Here is a 16218-nt window from a genome sequence, read left to right as displayed (position 1 = left end):
TTCTTTCTTTTTTTTTTTTTGCAGTACGCGGGCCTCTTACTGTTGTGGCCTCTCCCGTCGCGGAGCACAGGCTCCGGACGCACAGGCTCAGCGGCCATGGCTCACGGGCCCAGCCGCTCCGCGGCATGTGGGATCTTCCCAGACTGGGGCACGAACCCGTGTCCCCTGCATCGGCAGGCAGACTCTCAACCACTGCGCCACCAGGGAAGCCCTACTCATCATTTTTCAAAAAATGAACTACTTAAAACAAAATGATATGGATTACAAATATATAATTTGTATCAAATTACAAATATTGCATTGGACATACTTTTACTACAAATTATTTATTGTCTGAAATTCAAATTTAACTGAGCATCCTATACTTTATCTCACAAACTTAACATGGCTTAATCTCAAAAACATTATGTTAAACAAATGAAGTCTGACACAAAAGCATAGATCCGAAATGATTCTTTTTATATGAAGTTCATGAAGAGGTGAAATTAATATTTGGTGATAGAAATTAGAACAGTGGTTGCTTCTGGGTAGTGAGGCTTGAGTGGAGGGGAGCCTAAGGAAATTTCCAGGGTAATAGAAATGTAGATTGGGATGGAAATTAGGCAGGTGTATACATTTAGCAAAACTCATTAACTTGTACACTTAATTTTACCTCAACTAAAAAAAACAACAACTGGGGAATTCCCTGGCAGTCCAGTGGTTAAGACTGCACTTCCACTGCAGGGGCACGTGTTCAATCCCTGCTTGGGGAACTAAGATCCTGCGTGCTGCGCAGTACAGCCAAAAACATAATAATAATAAAATAAAATAACTATTTTCCAAGGATTCTCAATACCTCAACTCTTGATTATAGCACACAGGTTTCTTCTTCCTCTTGTCATTACTTATCCACTATCCTCCTCTTATCCTTAATGAGTTCTACTGGCCAAGTGCGATGACACTGGTACCCATCGTTTCAGCTTTGGCTCTACCTCCTTTAAGATGAAGACTTGCTAAGAGAGATTCAGACCCACTTTCTTTTCTGGTCCATTGTACCTTGCAGTCCACCTCCATTTACAGTCCTGTCCCATTGTTAGGGAATCACTGACTGAAACCACCCACCCAGGCCAGGCACGATAATAACCGAATTCAAGAGTTATCTCACAACAGGAGGTCCCGGTAAGGAACACGGAACTGACAAGCTGCCGCTGGCTGGAAGAATTTGGGAGGGGCCAAAAGGAAGGAGGAGACACCAGCCCATAATATGTCCTAACAACCTCCCAGAAACCCCCGCGCTGGACTCCATCTTGACTGAGAGGCGCACACGCCACCAGGAAGGGCCATGAGTTGGACCAAATATGGGCACAAGTAAGATGACTGGCCAGAGACCACCCAGAAGGCTAACCCCACCACCATAAACAGTGAGACTGCAAGCCACGAGGCAGAGCAGTTCTCCTGGGTTCCCTTACCCTCCTGCTCTCCTCCCGCTCTCCTCCCGCTCTCCTCCCAGGCGCCCCTTCCCAATAAAGTCTTCTGCTTTGTCAGCACACATGCCAACTCAGACAATTCATTTTACAGTGTTAGACAAGAGCCTGCTCTCGGGCCCTGCAAGGGGTCCCCCTTCCTGCAACACCATTGCTTTATTGTCATCGTATACACCACACTAAGCTGTAAATTCCTGGAGGGCAGAGACCTTTCCTCTTTGAATTCATGCAATACAATAAATATAAAGCACCTAGTAACCATCCACAAATGAAGGAACCAAACATTTACTGCAATCTCTCTTAATTTCCTACCAAGAGGCTCAATACTTTCATTTTAAACTTTTTTCAAATACAATATTAAACACATATGCACATATTTTCAAATGGTCAGAAAAGAATTAATGAAGGGCAAGTCTCCTTCATACCCTAGTTGCACAGTTGCCCTAACTTTCAGAAACAGTCACATTTTATTCTAGATCATTCTACAAATGTATGCATAAGCATATTTTATGTATATATATGAATTATATGAATATATATTTCTGCATATGTGCATATATCCACATATCCTGTTAATATATTTTTTAAATTAATTTATTTTTGGCTGCATTGGGTCTTCGTTGCTGCACACGGGCTTTCTCTAGTTGCAGCGAGTGGGAGCTACTCTTTGTTGCAATGCTCAGGCTTCTCTGTGGGTGGCTTCTCTTGTTGCGAAGCATGGGCTCTAGGAGCGCAGGCAGGCTTCAGTAGTTGTGCCTCACAGGCTCTAGAGTGCAGGATCAGTAGTTGTGGTGCACGGGCTTAGCTGCTCCACAGCATGTGGGATCTTCCCAGACCAGGGCTCGAACCCGTGTCCCCTGCATTGGCAGGCGGATTCTTAACCACTGCGCCACCAGAGAAGCCCTCCTCCTGTTAATATTAATGGAAGATACTTATTCTCCACTTGCCACTCTTATTCTCAATCCATTTTATATCCTATTTATATCCTATTTGTCCCCAAGAGGTGGCCCCTGCATACTTCATTACTCAGACTCCCTTGCTGGCTGGCTTCCAATTGGGTCTGTCCAGTGAATGACATGGAAGAAAGGGGGTTGGAGGACGGGAAGAGAGAGAGGTTTAGGTATCTCTTCTTCCTCTGCTTTGGCCCCATGTCCCTGATGGTAGCTGCACGTCTCCACACCTAAAGCTGCTGCGCACAGCCCCTACTCCAGGCTCCAGCACTTCAGCCCCTTCAGCTCCAAGGATGTACCTTAATCTAGGTTTCCTGGAAACAGACTGAGATGGAGAGGTGCATGCACATAGCTTACTGAGGAATGTCTTGGGAGACATACCTGTAAGGAAAGGAGGAAAGCAGGACTGGCCAGAAGGAGAGGCTAACATGAAATACAGTTCAGTGAGGCCTCAGATGATGCTACAGGGAGCTCTGGAGCTGGGGTGGCCCTTCAGAAATGTCCCAAATTGAGAAAAGGGGGTTGGGCTTTTGTGTTCCTGCATCGGACAGTCATTGGCCGTGGCCACCCCCAGGAGGGAGTGTAACCTGAATGAAGCTGGCCCTTGTGGTGGCTGAGGCAACCCAGTGAAGGGTCAGCTGTGAGCCAACAACAGTTGATATTCCCAGTCCCTGGGAATGGGTACCTCAGCCCTGGAAAGGAGATCTGGGTGGAGAACCTCAGTTTCCATTATAGGGAGGTAGTGGCTTCTTTCACTGGTGCTGGTGTCTAAGTGTCTCTGCCCACACTTCTGTAAACAGTCCATTCATTACAGTCTCAATATTTGAAACATCAGAGGCAAATTTTGTTTCCCAGTGGGATCCTGACTGATACACACAAAATACATGCAAGCCCCGACCCACTCACACACACATACACTTACACTTTCACTTAGTATGTCTTGAAACACATTCCATCTAAGTCTATAATTATCCAATGGCTACACTATGATTCACTGCATCAGTATAATATAATGCAATTAGCAACTTCTCTTAGACACTGAGGTTATTTCCAGCTTTGCTCTTGCAAAAAATGGTGCAACGAGCACTTGTGTACATCTTTGCACACGTCAACAAGGATAAATTCTTCATAGTGAACTTGCTGGATCAAAGAGTATGTCCATTTTAATTTTGATAGATATTGCCAAATTGTCCATGAAGAGTTTACTTCATTATCTGTTATCATAAGCATATGAGAGTGGCTATATCAGCACTTATTCATCAAATGTGTGTTCACTATTTTCAAGGCGCCTGTTGGATCGGAGGTCTCCCAAGCGCATGCATCCTCTTACCCTTCTCTTCCACCCCCAGCCAACATGCCTCTTTGGATACATGCTCATTGCTGGGCTGGAGGGCGACCACTGTTAGACAAGCATGGCTTCACCACCCATTTTCCCACCGTCTTTTTGCCTTTCATTCTGGTAGACTGACCTATGATGCTTGGCCCTCAGGGCTACAGTGTCAAGTGTGATTAGTGAAGGAATTTCCATCTGTTCTCTCTCCTCTCAGAGTTCAGGATGCCCTTAGTAATTCCATCAGGTGTCTAGAGCTAGAAAACTGGAAGTTAACCTGGAATAATGAAAGCTGGCATGTGTAAATGCACCTTACTGTGTAATTAGTAATCAGACCATTGCCCCACATTCTGCAGACTCTCAGACACTCTACACGGCTTTTCCGCTTCAGGATACCAGCAATCTCACCTTGAGGCCTTTTTAACTAACATCTCAAAGGAGGCATGATCCATTTCAGAAAAAAGTTCAGCTTCATCAATTCCACCACCTCAGTTCCAAATTGCCCCTTAATGCCCTCCTATCCAAGCATAACATATAGATGCATTTCATTTGTTTTGACTAGGAACATGGATAATTACACTCTCTAAAATTAGTTCTGGAACATTCTTGGAAATGGAAGAGAAGTTACATAATTTCAGGAACACAAAATGAAGGGCCCTCTGTCATTTCATCTAATGCTTTAATCTCTTGGTTTTAAAAGGAGCTACATTTGATTTTAATAGAAGTGGATGCCATCCAGCACAATCTGATAGGCTTGTTACAGCCCATCAAACTTTGAGACATAACCCATGAAAAACAATCTGGAAGGGCCCAAGAGAAGAGAGCAGAGTTTCGAGTTGATGACTTCCAGACACTGAGGCAGGACAGGGCAGCCTCAGGCTGTTCAAGGACGACGGTGAGAGCTAAACGCTGCCCTTCTGCCCCTGCCTGTTAGCAGGAACACATGACACAGGGAAGCAGATCTAGGCTGCTGATCACTCGAGCTAAGTGGAATAGGGCTGACTTAGCCAGGGGAACCTGACTGAATAAGATGGTCAGAAGTCCTAGGTGCTCATCCCAGCTCTAAAGCAATGCCTCAGCCACCGAAGTCTTCAGTTTCCTCCTCTGTAAAATGGTGAGAGCATCATCTGCCTGGCCAACATCACATGGTTTTTATGAGGATCAAATGAGATACTAGATAAGAAAGCACTTTGTAAATGAGGCAGTGCTGTACCATCAAAGGGGGTTATTATTTTCCACACTCATCCAGAGCACCTGCTGTCCAGCAGGCCCAGCACGAATGCCTTGTTCCAGTTTATTTCACCGAGTAGAGATAACTTTCACAGCAAAGAAGGCCAGGAGTCACGTGTTAGACAGACATTTCAAGTTGTTTCTCTAGGACTGTGGGTGAGTTTGTAGTGATTTGTTCACGCTCTCTCAGGTCATCCCCAGAGGTGATTAACATGCGTGATCAAAGTCAAGAATTTGTTTTTGGCCATGAAACAAAGCAAAACAAATTGGCCCTGTCTTTAAGGCTCACAGAGGGACAGAAACAGTAATTTGGGGCTAATTAGCTCCAGGCCCAAGTCATTCAACAGAGTTAACATATTTTCATCATACATAAGAATAAACCTCCTTAAGAGTCATTTATATTCATGGTCTCCTATCACTTTTCTCCATTCTCTTTTGAACCTGCTCTAATAATACCCTTGTATGCTGATTGCTTCTCCAAATAACTTATCAAGACCACCAACGGATCTGGGAATGTAAACTGGTGCAGCCACTATGGAAAACAGTATGGAGGTTCCTCAGAAAACTAAAAATAGAGCTACCATATTATCCAGTAATCCCACTCCTGGGCATCTATCTGGAGAAAACCATAATTCAAAACATGCACCCCAATGTTCACAGCAGCATTATTCACAATAGCCAAAACATGGAAACAACCTAAATGTCCATGTCCATGAATGGATAAAGAAGATGTGGTATATACATACAATGGAATACTACTCAGCCATAAAAAAGAATGAAACAATGCCATTTGCAGCAACATGGATGGACCTAGAGATTATCATACTAAGTGAAGTAAGTCAGAAAGAGAAAGACAAATAGCGTCTGACATCACTTATATGTGGAATCTAAAACGTGACATAAATGAACTTATCGATGAAAAAGAAACAGACTCACAGACATACAGAACAGACTTGTGGTTGCCGTAGGGGAGGGATGGGTTGGGAGTTTGGGATTAGCAGGTGCAAACTATTGTATATAGAGTAGATAAACAACAAGGTCCTATTGTAGAGCACAGGGAACTATATTCAATAACCTGTGATAAACCATAATGGAAAAGAATATGAAAAAGAATATCTATAACTGAATCACTTTGCTGTACACAAGAAACTAACACATTGTAAATCAACTACACTTCAATAAAATTTTTTTTTTTAAGAAGACCACCAAAGGATCTCCACACTGATCAAGCCAACAATGTGTCTGCAGTGCTCACCTTGCCTGACCCATCAGCATCAGTAACTCAGTTGATCACTCCCTCCTCCTTGAATCATTTCCTTCACTTGGGTTCAGGGACACTATTCTCTTTTTCCTCCTGTCTTACAGACTTGCGCCTTTTCAGCCTCCTTTGTTGGTTTCATCTTATCTTCCAAATTTTAAGTGATGGAATATCCAGACCCAGTCCTTTACCCTCTTCTCTAACTACATCCACTCCCTAGAGATCTCACCCTGACTCCTGGCTTTATTCCAACCGCACAGACAGCGGCCCTAAACATCGTGCCTGTGCATCCAACTGCCTGCTCAGCAGCTCCACACAAATGTACAGTAGCTATCTCAAGCTTGACGTGTGCAGAGAAGAACTCTTATTTTACAGCCTGCAAAACATCTCTGCAAATGGCAACTCCATCCTTCCCGCTGCTGAAGCCAAAAGCCTTGGAATCATCCTTCCCTCCCCCTCCCCCTCCCCCTCCCTCTCTCGTATCCCACACCAAACCTGTCAACATTTATTCTTAGCTCTACCTTCAAAGTAAAACCAGAATCTGGTTCCTTCTCCCAACCTCTCATCTGTTCCAAGTCATTTCTCAACTGAATGACAACGGCTTCCTACCTCATCTTTCGGCTTCCCACCCTTGCCTTCCCTATAGTCCATTTTCAACTCAAAAACCAGATAGATCCTCTTAAAACATTATTCAGATCTATCCCTTCTTTCCTTCCCTCCATCCCTCTCTCCTTCCTTCCCTCCTTCCTTCCTTCCTTCCCCTCATCACTAGAGTTGTCTCAGCCTCATTTAGAGGGGAAGCCAACATCCTTCCAACAGCCTATAAGGCCCAGAATGAAAGCCTATAAGCTCCTTCACTTCTCTTCAATTCACGCTACTCCACCCACCAGTCCGAAGAACACTCCTGCCTAAGGGCCTTGGCACCTGGTTCCTCCACCCAGACTGCTTTCTCCCTATATAGCCATATAGCTTGTTCTGCATCACACCTCTATTCAAATGTCACCTCCTAGTGGAAACTTCCCTAACAATCATATTTTAAAACACTCCCCATTCTCTAGCATTCTCATCCCTCTTTTTTTTTTTACTCTGCTTTTCTTCCACTGTATATGTACAATGTACACACATACACACACACACACACACGGAATATATTTGCTCATCTCTCTTCCTTATCTAAAGCCTAAGCTTTTTAAGGACACCATGTGGCTGGCACATAGTGGGCATTTAGTTATTTTTATAATAAATAAGATACAGGTACATTTAAAGATTTGATATTTTTAAAAGCTAGCATATCATGTGACTTCTCAGCAGAGGATTCAAGATTTTTAAGTTATGTTCCATACTGTCTGTCCAGATTTTAGATGGAGAGAGAACATCAGTGATCAAGTTCCTACATTATGGATTTGGTATGTGTCAGAATGTGATTTGAAAATGCTGTCTCATGGAGTTTTATATAAGACTGTGAACTGAAAAAGCTTGACCCAACATTCCCATGGTGTCAGCAGATTTTCCTCAATGTTTCCTCTTAGAAACTGTCATAAGATAGCCGATTAAAAAGATAAATGATTGGGCCTCCCTGGTGGCGCAGTGGTTGAGAGTCCGCCTGCCGATGCAGGGGATACGGGTTCGTGCCCCGGTCTGGGAGGATCCCATATGCCGCGGAGCGGCTGGGCCCGTGAGCCATGGCCGCTGAGCCTGCGCATCCGGAGCCTGCGCGTCCGGAGCCTGTGCTCCGCAACGGGAGAGGCCACAGCAGTGAGAGGCCCGCATACGCAAAAAAAAGAAAAAAAAAAAAAAAAAAAAAAAGATAAATGATTTAATAAGTAGGACACTTAACTAGTTGTTCAAGGAAAAAATAATAAGCTTGATCCCTAGCTTACTGCTTATACCAACATATATTTTAGGTGGATCAAAGATTTATATGTAAGAAATAAATCTGCAGAACTACACAGGAGTGATTCCTTCCTTTTTCCTTGCTCACAAAATCCAGATCAGGCTCAGATATGTGATGATCATTTGCTTTAGGCTTTTCTCAAGTCCCAGGGTTAAATCTTCATTAGTCATTCTTGCCAGTTTTACCACCAATGCCAGTGACTACATTGGAAATGAGCACAGGACACAATTCAGAATTAAGACTTGCCACAGGGCTTCTTCAGAACGATTTTCTGTATTCTCAAAACCTGAAATCTGAGGAGGTACCTCCTTTTCCTATGTCTGTAGTTGTTTGCATGTGATACCTGGAAAAGTGGTGGCTCTCTGAGGCCAGGAGAAGATTCAGCCTAAGAGGATAAACTGTTATGCTTACGATTGCAAAACTAAAAGATGAAAAGAGACTGGGTCCTTGATGACACTGTTGGGCTACAAAATTAATCAATGCTGTGATTTTCCTAGCTCCAGATTTTTTGCTATGCAAAATAATACATATTCTTAATATACTCACAACCTTTAATTTGATATTCTATAGCTTGTAGCCAAAAATATTCTCATCCTTTTTTTTTAATCATCTTGAAATTGAGAAGGCCTTCCTAAGCATGACACAAAACTCATAAGGCATAAGTGGAAGTATTCATAATGTTCACTCCATTACTCATAAACTTTATATTATAATTACAAAAATAAGTAAATAAAAAACTTAAAACATGCACATAGCTAATATCTAAAATATACAAATTCTTAATTAAAATCAATTTGAAAACATACAATAAAAATGAGCCACGCATAATAATTTTAAAGCTTCACCATGGCAAAAGACATCATAAACAAAGTAAAGAGACAATGACAAACTGGAAAAATCACAAAGGGCAAATATCCTTAACATATAAAGAGTTTCTAAAAATAGAGAATAAAAAGGCCAATAACCCTATAGAAAAGCAGAGTTTACAAAGAAAGAAATTAAAATGTGTCTTACACATATGAAAAGATGCTCAACCTTGTTCATAATAGGAGAAATGCAAATTAGTATTGCACAAGTAAACCTAGTATCAAGTTGTGACTTAATCACATGGAGAGGAATTATTTCAAGGGACTAAAACGTAACAATCTGATTTCACATCCTGAATAGGTTACCCTAAGGACAAAAAGAGCTGCAAAGCAGTTTTAAAGTATTTTCAGTAATCATGTTATTCATAATAGTTATATCATTATTTTGAAAATGTTATATACATGGTAGGATAGAACAAATACTGTCATTAGAAAATTAGGATTTTCACTACTCAACCATAAAAAAGAGCAAAATGATGCCATTTGTGGCAACATGGATGCAACTAGAGATTATCATATTAAGTGAAGTTAAGTCAGAAAGAGAAAGACAAATAGCTTATATCACTTATATGTGGAATCTAAAACGTGACATAAATGAACTTATCCACGAAATAGAAACAGACTCACAGACATAGAGAACAGACTTGTGGTTGCCAAGGGAGAAGGGGAGTGGGGAGGGATGGATTGGGAGTTTTTGGGATTAGCAGAGGCAAACTATTACATATAGGATGGTTAAACAACAAGGTCCTACTGTACAGCACAGAGAAGTATATTTAATATCCTGTGATAAACCATAATGGAAAAGAACATTAAAAAAGAATGTGTGTGTATATATATATGTATACATATATACGTATAACTGAATCACTTTCCTGTACAGCAGAAATTAACACAACATTGGAAATCAACTACACTTCATTTAAAAAAAAAAGAAAAGAAAATCAGTATTTAAAGCATCAAAGAAAATGAATGAAGTTAGGTAAAAATATGTGATTCTCAATTTAAATTAGAATTATTGGTATTAACTCATGATGCACTTTCTGTTGAAAAACAAAATATCTATTTTGTAGAAATGATCTCCAACCCACTAGTGACGAACAACCCTAGTGCCCAGATTGTGGTCTAAAAACCATCCTGCAGGGCTCCTTGGAGGAATGACTAATTCCAGATCTGGGACAGAAAATGTACAAGATGAGTCTAAAACATCGTGGTAGTAAAGACATCTTTGCTAGTAAAGAAACTAGCAAAGACTACCGAGTTTGTGTCCTTAGGACTCAGGAGTCAACTTGATGGGAAGTTTTGAGCATCAAAAAAGAAAACATTGGGCTTCCCTGGTGGCGCAGTGGTTGGGAGTCCGCCTGCCGATGCAGGGGACGCGGGTTCGTGCCCCGGTCTGGGAGGATCCCACGTGCCGCGGAGCGGCTGGGCCCGTGAGCCATGGCCGCTGGGCCTGCGCGTCCGGAGCCTGTGCTCCGCAACGGGAGAGGCCACGGCGGTGAGAGGCCCGCGTACCACAAAAAAAAAAAAAAAAAAAAGAAAGAAAACATTGCAATTACTGTAAACTTAACACCCTGCAAAATATTAAATCCATGAGTTCATAATGAGGTCTTCTCTCAAGGCAGGGCAGGGGGACTCACTGGACATGTGGAGGATGTCAGAAAACCAACCTATTTTTCTGAAACTGATAAATAAAGAGAAAGAATCAAATATGTACCTTACTTTTCTTGTGTCTGCTGCTCCTTGGGGAAGTGGGTAGTTGACAAGGAGATCATCTCTTTATAGAGGGATGTCAGCTAATAAATGAAAGAACGATAGAATATCATCATTTTGCAACCTCTAATGAAATAATGAGCATAAGCAATGATCATAAACAGCTACAATAACCATTACATGAAGAAAGTATTATGGGAAAATGTATAATGGATAATCATGCTGAACTCACTGCTCAATCTTAACACCAAAAAAATGATACAACCAGATAGATATTCAGTGCACCTTGATGGAAGTACACACCCACCAATGAATTTTTCTTCCCCAGACAATCAAACCTCAATGTGACCAAGCCTCTAGATATAACTCCCAGTTTCCAGGTAATACAGGCTACAAAGGAATATATTAAGTGACACCAGGGGACTTCCCTGGTGGTCCAGTGGCTAAGACTCTGAGCTCCCAATACTGGGGGCCCAGGTTCGAAACCTGGTCAGGGAACTAGATCCACATGCCACAACTAAAAGACCCCTCATGCTGCAACAAAGACCCTGCGCAGCCAAATAAATAAATAAATAAATTTAAATGATGCCAGGAGTGTGCAATCAACAAGATCCAGAATGTGGGAAACACTACAGGCCAAAAAAATCTGATTTGTTTAACAAATAAATCGAAGAAAAATCTTAAATTAAAAGACTTAAGATTCATATCAGGGCTTCCCTGGTGGCGCAGTGGTTGAGAGTCCGCCTGCCGATGCAGGGGACATGGGTTCGTGCCCCGGTCCGGGAAGATCCCACATGCCGCAAGAGCGGCTGGGCCCGTGAGCCATGGCCGCTGAGCCTCCTCGTCCAGAGCCTGTGCTCCGCAACGGGAGAGGCCACAGCAGTGAGAGGCCCGCGTACCACAAGAAAAAAAAAAAAGGAAAAAAGATTCATATCAACAAAATATAATGTGGGTTAAGATTGCTTAAATATGCTTTTGGATGATAATATCTAGAATACTACTGCCCAATAAATATATAATATGAACCATATGTGTAATCTTAAATTTTCTCATAGCCACATTAAAGGAAAAAGAAACAGGCGAAATTAATTTTAATAATGTATTTAACCTAATATAGCCAAAATATTATCTAATTATAAAATAATCATTAAACATATACTCAATATTTTAAATTATTAATAGGTATTTTAATTTTCTTGCGTGCATTAAGTTTTTGAAATCTGGTGGGTACTTCATACAACACATCTCAATTTATCAATAGGTAAATCTCGTTTCAAGTGCTCAGTAGCTATGTTTCCAGTGGCTACGCCATTGGACAACATAGCAGAAGGTGCTTACTAATCATTAAGTTCTGGTTACCTAGTAAATGCCTGTTTGTTTTCAAGGGGAGGGAGTGATGTCATGAATTTCCAGGTGTAAAGAGTGAGGCAGAAGAGTTCTGTTCTGGACCCTGTCTCTTTCTGGCCCATGGTGTTTTCTTCTGTGAGCTCAGAGGGGTGGATCAGATCATTTCTGAATGTGCTCTCACCTCCCCACCTCCATCATTGGACAGGAGCTGGGCCTGAGCAGTGGCAGGGTGACCTGGAGCACGTGGCTTGATTCCCTTGACTCCTCGGTTTCCCCACCTGTCTCGTGGTGATGGTGGCTCCCTCAGCAAAAGTTATGTATAGCCTAAGTAGCCTCCTTTCTGAGCAGCATGAATCAAACATCATGCCTCTGAGCAGACATTTGCACAGTGGTTCTGACCAGCAGCACTTGGCTGTGGCCTGATTAAAGGTATTAACACATCAGGGGAGAGAACAGGGGTTGGTCAGCCATGGTGCTGATTGCCGTGGAGGCAAACAGTCTCTGTGCTCAACTGTGCATGGTCCAGAGGCAGTGCCTTAGAGAGGCCAAAGTTGAACCTGGCTATCTTCTCGTGATGCTATTAAACACTCATGTCACTCAACAAGCCACCATGGCCCTGATCCCAAGAACCTCAAACACCTTCTGATTAGTATATGGCTTCCCACTGGACTTACCTACCAGGAAAGAGTGACTAGCAAGTGAACTGGAAAGTTCTCATGCAAATTAATGAATTGGCATTTTGGACCCTATATCCATTCTTTTGGGAATCTTCGTGTGAGTCAGAGGTGACTTAACTAAATTGGGACAATGCTGAAGGGCCATCTCATATCCAGAGCTTCCCATAAGATCTGAGGCTTCTGCTGAAACTAGCTCTGGGGCCCTGACAAGCTCACAGAGGTTGAGGACCTTGCCCATCTTGCTCACAATTATATCCTTGGTCCCTGGGAGAGTGCCTGACACCTCGTAGATGCTCAGTTAATATGTGTTGGGTGAATAAGAAATGAAGAATCTGGATCTGCCACAAGAAAGATGGGCCCTAAATGTACCAGGTTAAAAGGCATCTCTGTGGCTTCTTGATAGTTAAATAGCCAGCACTGCCTGATGACACCCAATCTTTGCCAAAGTCTTTGGAACTTAAACAGGACAAGATTTGGTTGTGAAGTATCTGGAACAATATTGGGCACATATAGGCCCTCAAGAAAGATGTCTCCCTTCCCCCTCTGCTCTGAGGAGCAGACCATTATCCCACTGTATTGGGATCACAGGTGTCTTCAGTCAGGTTTCCTTATGAAAAGCTGACTATGCAAGGGAGTTTACACACAGGAAGTTGATCGGAGTGTGCTTTCCAGAAAAGCGTCTTTAAGAGAGCAGGGGAAGCAGCATTGGGCAGTAGGAAAAGCTGAGCTGTGATGCAATTGCAAGAGGCCTCAGTTCCTACAGGAAACTCTAGAGAGAGAACAGCATTTCAGAGTTGTCCCAATAGAGTCAAGGAGGCCATTCATTAGTACTGAGGCCAGGGTTAATGGAGTCTGGCTTCCCCTGAGGAGGGAGTGTAATCCCTTCAGCTGAAGGCAGTGCCCGGAGCACGGCTCAGCTGTGAGCCCTCAGCAGCCAGTCCCAGCCCCTGAGGGAAGGAGTGCCAAAGTGCTGCAGGGATATTAGGGTGACAAACCACAGCATCCACTATAGCAGCAAACATGGATATCTTTTTCTCTCCCAGGACAACCTCGTTGACACAGTTGCCCTTAAATCCCAAATACTAGTTAGAGTACCATGGAATTTACCTTTTGTTTTAAGAAATCATTGTGAACACAAGGACTATGTCCGTCTTGTTCATCAGCATTACTTCAACGCCTGTGTACTTGGCACATGGTGTATGCGAAATAAAAATTTGTTGAACGGGGCTTCCCTGGTGGCGCAGTGGTTGAGAGTCCGCCTGCCGATGCAGGGGACACGGGTTCGTGCCCCGGTCCGGGAAGATCCCACATGCCGCGGAGCGGCTGGGCCCGTGAGCCATGGCTGCTGAGCCTGCGCGTCCAGAGCCTGTGCTCCGCAACGGGAGAGGCCACAGCAGTGAGAGGCCCGCGTACCGCAAAAAAAAAAAAAAAAAAAAAAAAAAAAAAATTGTTGAATGGATACATAAACTGTTTAACAAGTAAGTTTTTAAAAGCAGTTGATGCATTTATACTTAATTGGATATTAGTTCCTCCTGTTAAATCATGAACTACTCAGGGCAAGAGGCTTTCTTAATTATTCCTGTATTTCTAGCATCTAGGACAAGTCCTAGTAGTAATACACTGTCCCCTACCACCATCAGCACACACACAAAATTGTTTGCAGAACAACAGCTTGTTACTATGCCCAGTGAGACAAGAATTCAACCTACCATATATTGTGTATCTACTATTTTACCATATACTTCCTCCTTTTATGATATTGGGGTTCACTTTCTAAGATGCCCCTTTCGGGAGCAGGGGTTAAAAATAAATTCTTTTTTTTTTTTTTTTTTTTTTTTTTGCGGTACGCGGGCCTCTCACTGTTGCGGTCTCTCCCGTTGCGGAGCACAGGCTCCGGACGCGCAGGCTCAGCGGCCATGGCTCACAGGCCCAGCCGCTCCGCAGCGTGTGGGATCTTCCCGGACCGGGGCACGAACCCGTGTCCGCTACATCGGCAGGTGGACTCTCAACCACTGCGCCCCCAGGGAAGCCCAATTTCTATTTTTTTAGAAACAACTACACACTGGACATTTTGCATCTATTATTCCTAAACATTCCAACAATACATTCAGCAATAACAAAAACTGTGCTCAGAGAGTTTAACAAACCAAAAGATTACCCATCAAGTGAGGTGGTAAACGGAGGACCTAGGAAGTCAAAACCTGCTCTGCTGGACTCCAGAGCCCATGATTCCTCCCCACTGCCGGGCTATTTTCTTATTACCACCTATCTTTGATGTCCAGCTTACCAGGTATTTACGGCAGCCCTCGGCGTTCCACCGGATTTCCTAGGGGTATGCTCGCACTCACAGACCTGGCCTAGCAAACTAGGCACTGACCTGCCGTCTCATTACGGAGAGCCCACACCCTTCCCGAAGTTCCTTTGAGGGGGGCGGGATTACGCAAACCCCTCTAAGGCAAAACCAATAACCCACAGAGGAAATCTACCTCGAACTTCCTGAAGAAGCCCAGCTGAAAAGAATCTTCCTCTTGCCTAAAAACAACCCAGAGGTTTTCAATTTTCAGGTCTTTCTGGAAAGACTGGGATGCCCCAGGTCCTGAAACAAGATCTTCCTGAGATGTTTCATGGTGGGCTTCAGGCTGAGATAATGAAGACACATCCCTCCCCATCTTTCTCTCAACCTCTCTCTCTTTCACGCACGCACGCACGCACACGTGCATGCATGGACACACACACACTTTCAGATTTCTTTGGCACATCCGTTCCTAGTCCCATCAGAGCTGACTGCTTGGGTTCCTTGGTGCTTCTATTGTCACCTTTCTTTGGTTCACACCACTTCCCAGAGCCTTGAGAATTAGGCGCAGACAGAACTCTTTTCCCCCGCTTATGCCTCTCACCTGGTGACGGCTAAATGCCCCTTGAAAGTTACAGTCGTTTTTAGTCTTGGAAAATGGACGGTCCCATTTAATGGAACAAACCTGCACTCTACATACAGTTCTGTCCAGGGGCCTGAGCCCATCCCGACTCTGTGTGTACCACGGCCCTCTCACCGGCCTCAAATGATTCCTCCACCTGGTTCTTGTTCACCTTTGACCTTTAGAGAGATACATTTCCCAGGACTTTTCAAAATGGCACCCTCCCGGCAGCCTTGGCGACTGTATGCAAATGAGCTGCTGACCCTCGTCCATCACTCCTTAGAGGTTGATCTAACCAGTCCCACCTGGTCTCCTTTGTTGTTATGGTGCTAGAGTCATCTGGGCTAGTCCTAGAAATGCCCTCTTAACGCTGCAATGTTCAGGAGTTTTCAGATGTAAGCTGAATGAATGACAACTTGCCTTATCACATTAGGGACGTTCCCGGGAAGAAAAACCAGGCTTATCTGTGTGGCTATGTAGTTTTAAGGTGACCTACAGCAGTTCAGCACCTTGACAGCAGTTCATTATTCTTTTCCGAAAACATGCTGCTTACCAAAGATTTTAGACTATCACATAGA

Source organism: Mesoplodon mirus (assembly GCF_964341445.2).
Source record: "Mesoplodon mirus genome assembly, chromosome: 2".
NCBI lineage: Eukaryota > Metazoa > Chordata > Mammalia > Artiodactyla > Ziphiidae > Mesoplodon > Mesoplodon mirus.
Note: the sequence above shows the minus strand (reverse complement) of the source record.